Below are 12,189 nucleotides of genomic sequence, written 5' to 3' on the forward strand. Positions count from 1 at the left end.
GGAATGAGCAGGATATGTGCCTGGTGCTTCGAGCACCTACGTGACCCCGTGTGCTGGACCTCAGTCACGATGAGAACGAAGAGTGTGAGCTCTCACTCATTTTGTTCAACTTCCGGGACATGGTTGGTGGGAGTCATCATCGATCCGAGCACAATGGAAAGCGTCTTACATGAGTCACCATGGGCCGGATCCCTGGCCACTAGTCTTTCTGCACTCAGGATACAGCTTCACGAACACTCGTGAGGAACGTGCAGGCACTGTGCACTCGGGGCATGGAACACATCCCCGGTGACTAGAGAGCTTGCGTACCTCGGCCAATGACTTGCTTACCTCCCTTCTACGTCCTACAGATGCACAGGGTGCCATCCTGGGGACATGACGCAGATCGCACCTTCACAGGCCTCTGCACTTCTGGAGATGAGCTCCTCCAACTTCCTGGGTGGCAATGGCCGCCCCTTGCACTGAAACCCCCCCGTGCCGGGAGAACACAACTTGAGGCCCATGGGAGCAAAAAGGTGACGCACCCAGGTCCTCGCCCCAAGGCCACACAGGCCTGGCAGTCACAGGGAGCCTTCGGGTCCACATGTGCCCACGCTGTCCACAGGGGGCACGGTCTGCCATCCTAGTCTCTCGCAGGGTCCCACTGCACCACACCATCAGGTGTCTGTCTATCCCACAAATGCCAGTGAACTCAATGGGCGCTTCCGAACTCCAACGTGCACATCGTAAAGGATCCTAAAGGACTGTCTCAGTACCCAAGACATTAGGTGGCTTGAGCTCCAGGTTCTCTGTCAGCACAGTAGCACGCCCAATAGGCACATTCCAAATGAGGTCGTCAATGGGGAGGAGCTCCCAGTCAAAACTAGCGACCACACAGAGGCAGCACTGTTGCGCTCAGGAGGCAAGTCCCACAGGGCTTGGGATCCCTCTCACTCCTAAGGTCATGCGAGCTGCTCAACTGTGAAGGCAACACCGGCCAAGGAAATGGATGCTGTGCCCCTGTCGCAAGAGCCAAGCGTGCAGCTCTCCTTCCAGGATGTGTCCCTAAAGACCAAGGCAAGGACAACTCAGCCAGCTCATCAATCTGCGTCCAACCAACATCAGCAGGACAGTGTGGGGGCATGCTTCACACTAAATCAGGCAGAAAAGAACCACGCACAGACCTGACCACTGTCACATGTGAGCTATGGCATCACATCACACCGAAGCAATCCTACTGACACACGGCTCTAAGCTTTTACCTACGCCATTGTAAATGAAAGACACGTGTACGTGCACACGAAAGAGCGGGATGTGTAACATGTGGGTGCATTGAGAAGCTGCAGAAAAGGGCCAAGGTCACCCAACTCTGCACCAAGACCTCACGACCACAGCCCCGATCAGACCTCAACACATCCTATGAGCCTGATGCTGGAGGGTATCTGGCGAAGGGCTGCTGGGGAGATACATTTCACGGGCTCAACAGATGTTTGCCCGGAGCAGAAGTCACTTTTCCTCTTCCCAGCGTAAAGGGGATCTGGGCCCAGGCCCTGAAGCCCTCAATTCCTGTCTCACAGGCACCTTCCTTCCTTGGTCTCCCTGTGTGTATCACTCAGACACCTGGCCTGAAATTTTCATAGGCGATTATGAATATGCCTGGCACTCTCCAAGGACCCAGCTGCATGAGGAGTCTCGAAAGCACCGATGGGACCCCTTGTGCTGGACCTCGGTCACGGTGAGGACGGCACTGCAGACATCTCACTCGTTTGGTTCATCTTTCACAGGAACGTTTTTGGGGGAGTCACGGTGGATCCGAGCAATTGGAACTCACTACAAGCTCAGTGTGTAGGAATTTTCCACGGCATCTGGCCCTTCCCAGCAGCGAGTAGCAAGCCTTTGATCATCCAGATGTGCGCCGTGGCCCACCGAACCACCCGATTCATGAAACGAACACCACACGCATGGGCCGTGCCAAACTTTGCCTGCTCTGTGGTCCTCAGTGTCCCCTGTCCTTAACTCCCTACCAAGACTCGAAACGCCCTGACGCCCTGCCCCACGTCATGGTTACCCGCACACTAGGCCATCCATGCTCACGGGTGCCCAGGTTGGGACAAAGTGCTCGGCACACAAATGCGTGCCTCCACAAGGGACAGGGGGCCCTGAAGTCATGGAGAGATGAATCATGCATTCCACATAGCCAACACTCTCAAAGCAGTAGGGGCTTTTCTCTCTCAAACTCCCAACAAAGAACTAAAAACGGTGAGTGGAGCCCAATACAAACCCTAGTAGGCCTGTTCACCCTCAAGACGCAACAAGCGCAGCTGCCTCTGTTGAGCGTGAATAGCCATCAAATGTTAAGACAAGTGCCGTGTGCGAGATCCAGCGGACTGATCTCATGATCGGCAGGAGCAACCCAGCAGGCCGTGGTCCTCACGAGACTGGCCACAAACACTGTCAGGGTTTTGCACGAGTAACCAACCTAGAAGACCATGGACAATCACAGGAGGTTGCCCAGAGGCAATTCCTACTCTAGGGAAACCACAGGCCCCCTTGGCCCCCGCCATACCTAAGGTTACATCTGTGCACACACGACCATGTGTATGAGCAGAGTGGCTTCAGGATGGGGCATGACACATCTCCACACCCAGGGCTGGACTAATAATTGCAAGCGAGTCCTCAGGAGCACTGGCCACGTGGAGGGTAGCGCATGCCTTCTGCCCAGAGGACAGACCCCAGATACGGGCACCTGTTGAAGGAACAATTTGAAGACCATGCCACCTGTGGCACATACACCGCCTTGCTCGGCGCACTTGATGAACGGTAGGGACCCCAAGCCTGCCCACGCAATGCTGTCAAAAGGGCCTCGTAGCGCCCAGCACACCCAACTAACTCTTCATTGGAGAAGAGATGTGGTGGGACCCCAAGAAGGGAATCTTCAAAAGGCTGCCTGTGTTGATGGAGGGTAGAGTGTGAAGACGAGGCGGATGTGGCTGGCCACAAAAGCACCTACGTGACCCCATGTGCTGGACCTCAGTCACGATGAGAACGACGGTAATGAGCTTTCACTCATTTTGTTCAGCTTTTCCAAGGAATGTTTTTGTGGGGGGTCATCATCGATCCGAGCACACTGCTTTACACGCTTTCCATACGAGGGTCAACGTAGGCGTTATCCCTGTCCGCTAGGCTTTCTGCTTCATTGCACGACACCACCGCCCTCGGCTGAAGGTGCAAGCACCATGCGCTATGGGCATGGAACACATCACAGGTCACTGGACATCTTGTTTACCTTCACCAGTGCAATGCATACCTCCGTGCCTGCTGTCGCTTTGGCAGAGGTCGCCCCCCTCAGGTAACCATGCAGACCGCACCAGCTATGGTCTCTACGGCTCTGGAGGGTCCATTGAATTTCTGCAACAGCCGAAGGCACCCCTTCCACTGAAACTGGCCCTGACAGGAGAACAGAAGGCGATGCTCCTCTGAGGAAAGGGACGACGTACGCGAGTCGCCGCCTCACGGTCAGGCAGTGCCGACAAGCACAAGGAGACCACTGGTACCTATGTGCATGTGCTGCCCAAGAGGCCATGGCCTCCAGGCCTTGTCTCGTGTTCTTTCCCACAACACCATACCAGCAGGGCCTGCCTGACCCCCAGACACCCGAGAACTCCACCAACACGGCCTGCACCCTAACGAGCACAGGGTGCCCTAAAGATTGCATAAGCCCCGGAGAAGTCAGGTGACGTGAGCCCCCTCTTCTCTCTGACCCCACACCTCTGCCATGGAGAGCCATTCACAGGGGCCTGGTATACGGGGCGGTGCTTGGAGCCGAAACCATCAAGAACACAGAGATAACACCGGTGCCCTCAGGAGACACCTGGACAGGGCGCTGTATAGCCTCTCACTCTCAAGGGCATGCTAACTGGTCAATGGTGAATGCAACACAGGAAAACGTCACCCAGGAAGTACACCTATCACGACAGACAAGTGTGCAGCTCTGACCTTCCACAGCGGGTCCCTACACTCCAAGGAAAGGCAAGACAGATATTCATTCAAGTGTCAAACCGAGAACAGCAAGAAAACATGGAGGCACACACACTAGGTAAACACTGAGAACCTGCATGCCGAGACTCCTCCACCATCGCATCTGAACTATGGCATCAAACCAAAGCAAATATGTACATACCCGGGGATAATGATTTCCTTGCCTTAAAACAACACAAACACGCATCTGTGTACCCCACCACCACCCACACACGCCCGCATGTAGGAGTGCGATGCGTAACATGCTTGTGCATCACCAAGCAGAAGCAAACGGACTAGGTCACTCATCTCTACCACACGACCTCATGTCCACAGGCGCCGGGAGACCTCACCTCATCCTGTGTGTGTCATGCTGGACGGTCCCCCATGAAGGGCGTGGGAGAGACAAGTACCACACTTTCTCCGGGGGGGAGGGGTTGCCTGGGCTCAGCATCCCGTGTTCCTCGTCTCAGTTTGATCTGAACCCAGCCCGGCCCCTGATGCCCTCCTTTCCAACCTGAACAGAACCTTCCGAGCTCCATCTCCCTCTTGATGTGTCTGAGACCCTTCCGGCCCCGAAATCATCCCGGGTACCTTCCATTGCGACTGACACTGTGCTAGGACAACCTACGTGCCAAGAGCCTCCAGTGGCCGTGCCCAGAGCGATCACGTTCCCTAATTCCTCGAAAGGCAGTTAGAGGAATCGAGGTTGAACCACAGGACACTTCCGGACCAGGTTCCAAGGGCACCCGACATGAACCAGGGACAACTACCCGGCGAGCTGCCAGGGAAATGAGGCCTATTTGCCCATCCCGTCAGGCCCTAAGGGATCCCATGTGCTGGACCTCAGTCACGATGAGAACGACGGTGCTGAGCACTCAGTCATTTTGTTCAGCTTTCCAAGGAATGTTTTTGTGGGAGTCATCACTGATCCGAGCACATTGGAACACGGTTCCCGCTGAGGGAGGGGGATGGAAGGTAGCTTGGCATCGGGCCATTGGCAGCACAAAGTCGCTACACTTTCTTCATTCCAGGAGTGCACTGTGACCCCACGCCATAGCCCCATCCTCAGTACCACCCCACCCAACAGTTCTGGCCCAGCCAAAGTTCGCCTGCTCAGTCAAGCTCAGTGATCCCTGCCACTACCACTCTACCAAGAAACCAATCACCCCAACACCTTGCCCCCGTCAAGCTTACCTGCACGCTAGGACATCTGTGCATACATGGTGACCGCATTCGGTTAAAGTGCTCAACGCAGCGTGGCGTGCATCTGCATCGCAGAAGGGGAGTCCAACTTCATGGAGACCTGACGGCATGACTCTCTCACAGGGCTCCCCTGCCAGGAGGACACAAAGGCAACGCACACTTGAGGAAAGGGCCAGGGCCAGGGACCATCGCCACCGCCACCGCCACTGCCACCAGGCCACGATGCCCCGTGAGTTCTTGGCCTATACAGCTTCCAGCCCTGCCTGTGACTCTCTGGGACTGTCCTGGCATTGTGCAATGAGCATAAAGGTGGCAACCTGCTTCTCCTGAGGAAGGTGTCGTGATGGAGAACACCTCTCATTTACTGCATCTGCCTCCCTTATTCGTCCAGACACTCCCTGACTCTCACAGACTCCTCACTCTCCCGCCTCCACTTCCCAGGCACCACATTGCTTGACACGCAAAACCAAATGCTTCCCTGCAAGGCACAAAAGACTTTATCTCCGTTGCCATGAATCCCTGGTCCTGCCAGTGCCTCTCAACACTGACTGCAGCAACTGTGTTCCTAGTATATAACATCACGGGCTTATGGGTCCATGACTGAACAGGGACTCTGGACATGCTTGCCACTCATCCCGGACCCCAACAACACAGGATCCCGGAAGGAGGGGCACTATGGCCCTTTGGCACCCACATCCCGCCAGCCCACCACAAATGCTCCATGAACTTCACAGCCGTGTTCATACACCAACGTGCCGGTCACAAGCCACCTAGGGCCCTAGGCTGACCGCCAATCTGCAACCGAGGCCAGGAGTCAAGGCCACTGCTACCATAGGATGTCACAGGCGTACAGTGACCAAATGCACGCCAATATTTCACACTCAGCGACAAGGCAATGGCCCAAGAAAGAACGTCCCCACACTATCTCGGTGGGGCTCACAGTGAAAGGTCTCTGTCAGTCGGCCAACTCTCAAAGTCCTCCACAGCTGCACTACAATCAATGCCTCCATGCAGACCCAAACCCTTCCCAGGCTGCGCTCACGTGACTGCCCAAAAGGGTGCCTTCGGCAATGGGCTTCACCGCTGTTTGCCCAAGACTCCAGGGCATAAGGCACTGCATGCCACCCGGGGCCCCCAAACCTTCTGTCGCTCCACCGTTCAGTTAACACTGAATCCATCCTGTTGTTCATGAAGACTGTCAGGCGTAGCCCCTGCCCCGGGATGCGGAGCGGGCTGACACCACAGGAGTGGGCAGCCCACTCCTCCACCCGTCAGGGTGCATCCTGGCCATGGACAGCGGTGGCATCTTGGACCAGTGAAAACACCAACATATGTAGAGATCTGCATGCTCCCTCCCCTGTGGTGGAACTAGCCCGCTGATAGGGAGTCCATGTCCGCCCACAAAACCCTATCAAATATGCCCCACACAGCCCAGCACAAACAAATAACTCATCATTAAGAAGAGATCAGCCGGTCCCTGAGGAGGGAAGTTTCAGAATGCTAGTCTCTTGGTGGAGGGTGTAGTGGAGGATCAGCCAGCTGCGCCTAATTCCATAAAGCAAATCCGAGACCCCGTGTGCTGGACCTCAGTCTCGATGAGAACGACGGTAGTGAGCTTTCACTCATTTTGTTCAGCTTTTCCAAGGAATGTTTTGCTGGGAGTCATCATCGATCCGAGCACATTGGAATATGCTTCCAGCTGATGGTGGAGCATGTCCCTATGCAACCTGAACATGGCCCTCACCAACTAGCCATCCTTTCGTCACCCAGGCAGGGCACTTTGGCCCCATCCGGCAGCCCAGTCCACAGATGCCACTGCCACGCCATCTGGCCGGACTAAATACGCCTTCTCACTTCTTCTCAGTGATCCCTGCCATGGCAGCTCTACCAAGACGCGTAACAGCCTCGAGTCATACTTACCTGCACATCAGTCCACCCGTTCTCACGGTGCACGTCGGTCCGGTCACAGGGCTCACAGCACCATCACAAGCCTCCGCGTCAGAGAAGGGCTTGTCCAGCTTCGTGGACAGGTGAAAACATGCCTCACACGCAGAACGCGCCTGCCAGGGGATACAGAGCCAAGGCATGCATGAGGAAAAGACCGAGGCACAGGGCCCGTGGCCTCCAGGTCCAGATGTCCCGTGGGGTCTCGGTCACTTCAGCTGCGGGACCAAACCTGACCTCCCCAGGACTGTCCCACTGTACTGCTATGAGCATAAATGAGAATCTGCCATCTCCTCCGCTAGATGAGGCAAGGGGGTGTGCACCTGCGTTGTCTTACATCTGCCTCGCTTTGTCTTTCGGGGTTTCCCCAACCCGTCCAGTCCATTCACTCTTGGGCTCCACGCAACGTGCTTCCCAACACGCATGCCTTCACCTGCAAACCGGAATGCTTCCCCGCAAAACCCACACGCCTTTAGCTCCAGTGACACCTGACACTTATCCTTTTGAGGGCTCCTCAACACAGCCCACAGCGACCAGCTTTTTAGGGCAACCTCACGGATCTACGGGTCCATGAATAGACAGGGACTCTGGACAAGCTTTCCGCTCAACCACAGATCCGCCAATAAAAGATCCCAGGACCAGGAGGTCTACAGCCCTTGTGTGACACACTGCCCTCTCTACCAGCCCTCTCCCAGCAACAGCCAGGTCACCTCAAGTGCTCCATTCAGGTCACACCCATGGGCCTACCCCAAAGGGGCGGGCACAAACCACCACGTGCCCGCCACGGACCACAAACCGGCCGGCCGGGCCAGGACCCAAAGCCCGCGGCACCCTCCGGTGGCACAGGCCTGCAGTGGCAAATGGAAGACCAACTTTTCATGCAGGGAGAAGGCCACCCACCGAGCACTCTCTTGATTTGGCTGACGGGCACAGACCTCTCTAAGTGTGACAAATCAAAGAGCCTTCCACATATGTGCAAAAGTGAAAGCACCTTGGGCCGGAAGTGACTGAAGTCTAAAGGGCGCGGAGCCCAGGCCTCAATCCCTGACAGCACATCCTGGCTTAGGCTCCGGATAAGGGTGCGATCTTGGACCAAAGCCATCAATGTGATGCCTACAGTTCCTCCACCTGGACAGTCAAAAACCTCAAAGCACCGGGGACTCTTCTCACACAAAACATCAACAACAGAGCACATGCATGGAGTGGACCCCAGAAGAAATCCCAGTGGGTAAGTGGATCCATCAAGACACAACAGCTAGAGCCGTGGTCTTGAACTCTAATGGCCATCAGATTGGAAGGCAAGGGGAACCTGGCAGACCTGCCAAGCTGATCCCACCCATGGTGGGAAGAGCCGTTGGGGCCCCTGTCATCTGGAGACTCACAACCAAACTTGTTGGGAGTTTCCACAAGGAGTTTCCATGCCGCACCACACACATTCCCACAGCAAGGGTCCCAAAGACAACGCCGATGGCCAAGCATGCCCAGGTTCTACTCGATTTCCTGGAAGACCTAAGAGCACACCTACGCCCGTACAGCGAGGCCCGCGGGGAGCAGCATTGTGGTAGTGAGGCCTTGAGCATGAGACATCTCTATACCCAGTGGTGGACCACCCACTGCCAGCTGTACATTAGGACTACTGGACACATGGCTGAGAATGCATGCTCTCTTCCCGGAAGACACACCACGACAAAAGGCCCCTGGTGTTGGAATGCTTTCCACACCAGGCTATGCAACGCCAGTCTCTCACAAGTACACCCACTCCGATTCTGGTCTGCAGATCAGCCTCGTTCCTGCTGTCTCGAGAAGTCTTGCCACAATTGCCCTGTGCTGACCAAGGCCTCCCAGGCTGCCTTACTGTGGACACGCACCAGGGTCCCAGAGCATGAGGCTACCTGCGGTCACTGGATACATATGTGGCTAGATCAGCTGAGCGCACAGGCCCGAGTGGCGGGTTGTCCAGGGCCTGACCGCCGCAGGCTCATTCCACACGGGGCACCCTTGCGTATTGTCAGGGACTCCCAGCCTACCCACAGTACTGTGGCAAACAGGCCTCATGCTGCCCAGAAAACTCAAGTAACCTGTGCCCCCCTTAAAGACATCTGTCAGCATGCTGCCTACTTTGGTGGTGGGTGAAGGGTAATGACCAGGATATGTGACTGGTACATAAAGCACCTACGTGACCCCATGTGCTGGACCTCAGTCTCGATGAGAACGAGGAGTGTGAGCTCTCACTCATTTTGTTCAGCTTTTCCGGGACATGGAGTTTTGGGAGTCATCATCGATCCGAGCACACACACTGAAATGCATTTTACGTGGGTCAACATCAACAGGCGTTATCCCTGGTCACTAGACTTGCAGCCTCCAAGAGACAGCGTCTCCGCGGTGGCGAGGAACAGGCAATAGCGTGCACTCAGGGCACGGAACGCCGCCCCGGCCTCTGGTGACCTTCGGTCCCGTGGCCAGGGCAGTACTTACCTCTGTACATTTTCTTCCGTGAGCACAGGGTGGCACCATGGGATCATGATGCATGCCGCCCCTTCTCAGGCCTCGGCAGGCCTGGAGATGAGCTCACCCAACTTCCCGGGTGGCTGCAGCCACTCCTTCCACTGAAACTTCCCCTGAAAAAGGAAAACAAGGCGAGACACCTTCTGAGTCAAAGCACCAGGCACATGGAGCCCCGGCCCAAGGCCGTGCAGACCTGGGAGGCACAATGAGCCCCGAGGCTTCCCAACAGACAGTCCCAGAGGATGTGTCCCAAAGCAAACACCTGTGTCATACTATGCACAGGTCCTCCTAGATCTCCTGCAACACCCGAGGGTACGGCTATGCACACAGACCCGTGGGTATGAGCACCGTGGTGGACAGGCCTGAGGCACGAGACGTCTCTACACCCAGTGTTGGTCCACCAACTGAACGGCCAGCTGCTCCTTAGGACCACTGGCCACATGGATGGTAATGAATGCTTGCTGCCCAGAGGGCAACCCACAGCATCTAGGCCCTGGTGAAGGTATATTTTCCCCACCAGGCAATGCACTGCTAGACTGTGACTAGTTCACTCATTCCCATCCTGATCTGCTCGTCGGCCTGCTACCTGCTATACCAACCGGTCTCGCGAGACTTTCCCTGAGCTGCCCAAGGGCTCCCTGGCTGCCTGACTTAGGAGATGCACCATGGCGCCAGCGCATGGGCCAATCATTGTTCACTGGGCCTGTGCCAAGATCAGCTGTGTGCACAGGGCAGCACGGTTTGCACTCCCGGGGCTAGCTGCTGCACACTCACATCCCCCACATGGGCAGACTTGCCTATTGGTAGGGACTCCCAGCCTGCCTTTAAAATGCTGGCAAACAAGGCTCACACTGCCCAGAAAACTCAAGCAAACTGTGGACCCCTTGAAGATATCTTCCACGATGCTGCCTCCCTTTGTGGCAGGTGAAGGGGAATGAGCAGGATATGTGCCTGGTGCTTCGAGCACCTACGTGACCCCATGTGCTGGACCTCAGTCACGATGAGAACGAAGAGTGTGAGCTCTCACTCATTTTGTTCAACTTCCGGGACATGGTTGGTGGGAGTCATCATCGATCCGAGCACAATGGAAAGCGTCTTACATGAGTCACCATGGGCCGGATCCCTGGCCACTAGTCTTTCTGCACTCAGGACACAGCTTCACAAACACTCGTGAGGAACGTGCAGGCACTGTGCACTCGGGGCATGGAACACATCCCTGGTGACTGGAGAGCTTGCGTACCTCGGCCAATGACTTGCTTACCTCCCTTCTACGTCCTACAGATGCACAGGGTGCCATCCTGGGGACATGACGCAGATCACACCTTCACAGGCCTCTGCACTTCTGGAGATGAGTTCCTCCAACTTCCTGGGTGGCAGAGGCCGCCCCTTGCACTGAAACCCCCCCCTGCCGGGAGAACACAACTTGAGGCCCATGGGAGCAAAACGGTGACGCACCCAGGTCCTCGCCCCAAGGCCACACAGGCCTGGCAGTCACAGGGAGCCTTCGGGTCCACATGTGCACTCGCTGTCCACAGGTGGCACGGCCTGCCGTCCTAGTCTCTCGCAGTGTCCCACTGCACCACACCAGCACGTGTCTGCCTATCCCACAAATGCCAGAGAACTCAATGGGCGCTTCCGAACTCCAACGTGCACATCGTAAAGGATCCTAAAGGACTGTCTCAGTACCCAAGTCATTAGGTGGCTTGAGCTCCAGGTTCTCTGTCAGCACAGCAGCCCGCCCAATAGGCGCATTCCAAATGAGGTCGTCAATGGGGAGGAGCTCCCAGTCAAAACTAGCGACCACACAGAGGCAGCACTGTTGCGCTCAGGAGGCAAGTCCCACAGGGCTTGGGATCCCTCTCACTCCTAAGGTCATGAGAGCTGCTCAACTGTGAACGCAACACCGGCCAAGGAAATGGATGCCGTGCCCCTGTCGCGAGAGCCAAGCGTGCAGCTCTCCTTCCAGGATGTGTCCCTAAAGACCAAGGCAAGGACAACTCAGCCAGCTCATCAACCTGCGTCCAACCAACATCAGCAGGACAGTGTGGGGGCATGCTTCACACTAAATCAGGCAGAAAAGAACCACGCACAGACATGACCACTGTCACATGTGAAATATGGCATCACATCACACCGATGCAATCCTACTGACACAAGGCTCTAAGTTTTTATCTACGCCATTGTAAATGAAAAGGCGTGTGTACGTGCACACGAAAGAGCGGGATGTGTAACCCGTGGGTGCGTTGAGAAGCTGCAGAAAAGGGCCAAGGTCACCCAACTCCGCACCAAGATCTCAGGACCACAGCCCCGGTCAGACCTCAACACATCCTATGAGCCTGATGCTGAAAGGTATCTGGCGAAGGGCTGTTGGGGAGATACATTTCACGGGCTCAACAGATGTTTGCCCGGAGCAGAGTCCCTTTTCCTCTTTCCAGCGTAAAGGGGATCCGGGCCCAGGCCCTGAAGCCCTCAATTTCTGTCTCAGAGGAACCTTCCTTCCTTGGTCTCCCTGTGTGTATCACTCAGACATCTGGCCTG

At 56.0% G+C, this 12,189-nt stretch overlaps 1 long non-coding RNA gene and 7 other non-coding genes across 23 annotated transcripts in view; all 8 read right to left on the reverse strand.

The window, feature by feature from the left end:
• The window catches only part of LOC123459382, a 72,009-nt gene extending 66,793 nt beyond the window's left edge, over window positions 1-5,216 (reverse strand). For 13 of the 16 annotated variants that reach the window (XR_006636269.1, XR_006636281.1, XR_006636282.1 and 10 more), the window contains exon 1: window positions 3,287-3,398. This is a non-coding gene — a long non-coding RNA (uncharacterized LOC123459382). Of the gene's footprint in view, window positions 1-3,286; window positions 3,399-5,193 lie in introns of those variants that run through there. The other 3 variants (XR_006636272.1, XR_006636270.1, XR_006636276.1) reach the window with 3 other exon arrangements.
• On the reverse strand, window positions 56-146 carry LOC123459916. The gene has a single exon (XR_006636651.1). It is a non-coding gene; the product is annotated as a small nucleolar RNA SNORD116 (small nucleolar RNA).
• LOC123459919 lies at window positions 1,701-1,793 on the reverse strand. Its single transcript, XR_006636654.1, has one exon. It is a non-coding gene; the product is annotated as a small nucleolar RNA SNORD116 (small nucleolar RNA).
• Window positions 3,005-3,099, reverse strand: LOC123459881. Its single transcript, XR_006636617.1, has one exon. It is a non-coding gene; the product is annotated as a small nucleolar RNA SNORD116 (small nucleolar RNA).
• Window positions 4,838-4,930, reverse strand: LOC123459884. Its single transcript, XR_006636620.1, has one exon. It is a non-coding gene; the product is annotated as a small nucleolar RNA SNORD116 (small nucleolar RNA).
• Window positions 5,217-6,783: 1,567 nt separating the features above from the next.
• LOC123459862 lies at window positions 6,784-6,877 on the reverse strand. Its single transcript, XR_006636598.1, has one exon. It is a non-coding gene; the product is annotated as a small nucleolar RNA SNORD116 (small nucleolar RNA).
• A 2,460-nt stretch (window positions 6,878-9,337) lies between these two features.
• On the reverse strand, window positions 9,338-9,431 carry LOC123459901. Its single transcript, XR_006636637.1, has one exon. It is a non-coding gene; the product is annotated as a small nucleolar RNA SNORD116 (small nucleolar RNA).
• Window positions 9,432-10,637: 1,206 nt separating this feature from the next.
• On the reverse strand, window positions 10,638-10,728 carry LOC123459917. Its single transcript, XR_006636652.1, has one exon. It is a non-coding gene; the product is annotated as a small nucleolar RNA SNORD116 (small nucleolar RNA).
• Between the last annotated feature and the right edge of the window lie 1,461 nt (window positions 10,729-12,189).

The sequence above is a fragment of the Jaculus jaculus genome, chromosome 3 (assembly GCF_020740685.1).
Source record: "Jaculus jaculus isolate mJacJac1 chromosome 3, mJacJac1.mat.Y.cur, whole genome shotgun sequence".
NCBI lineage: Eukaryota > Metazoa > Chordata > Mammalia > Rodentia > Dipodidae > Jaculus > Jaculus jaculus.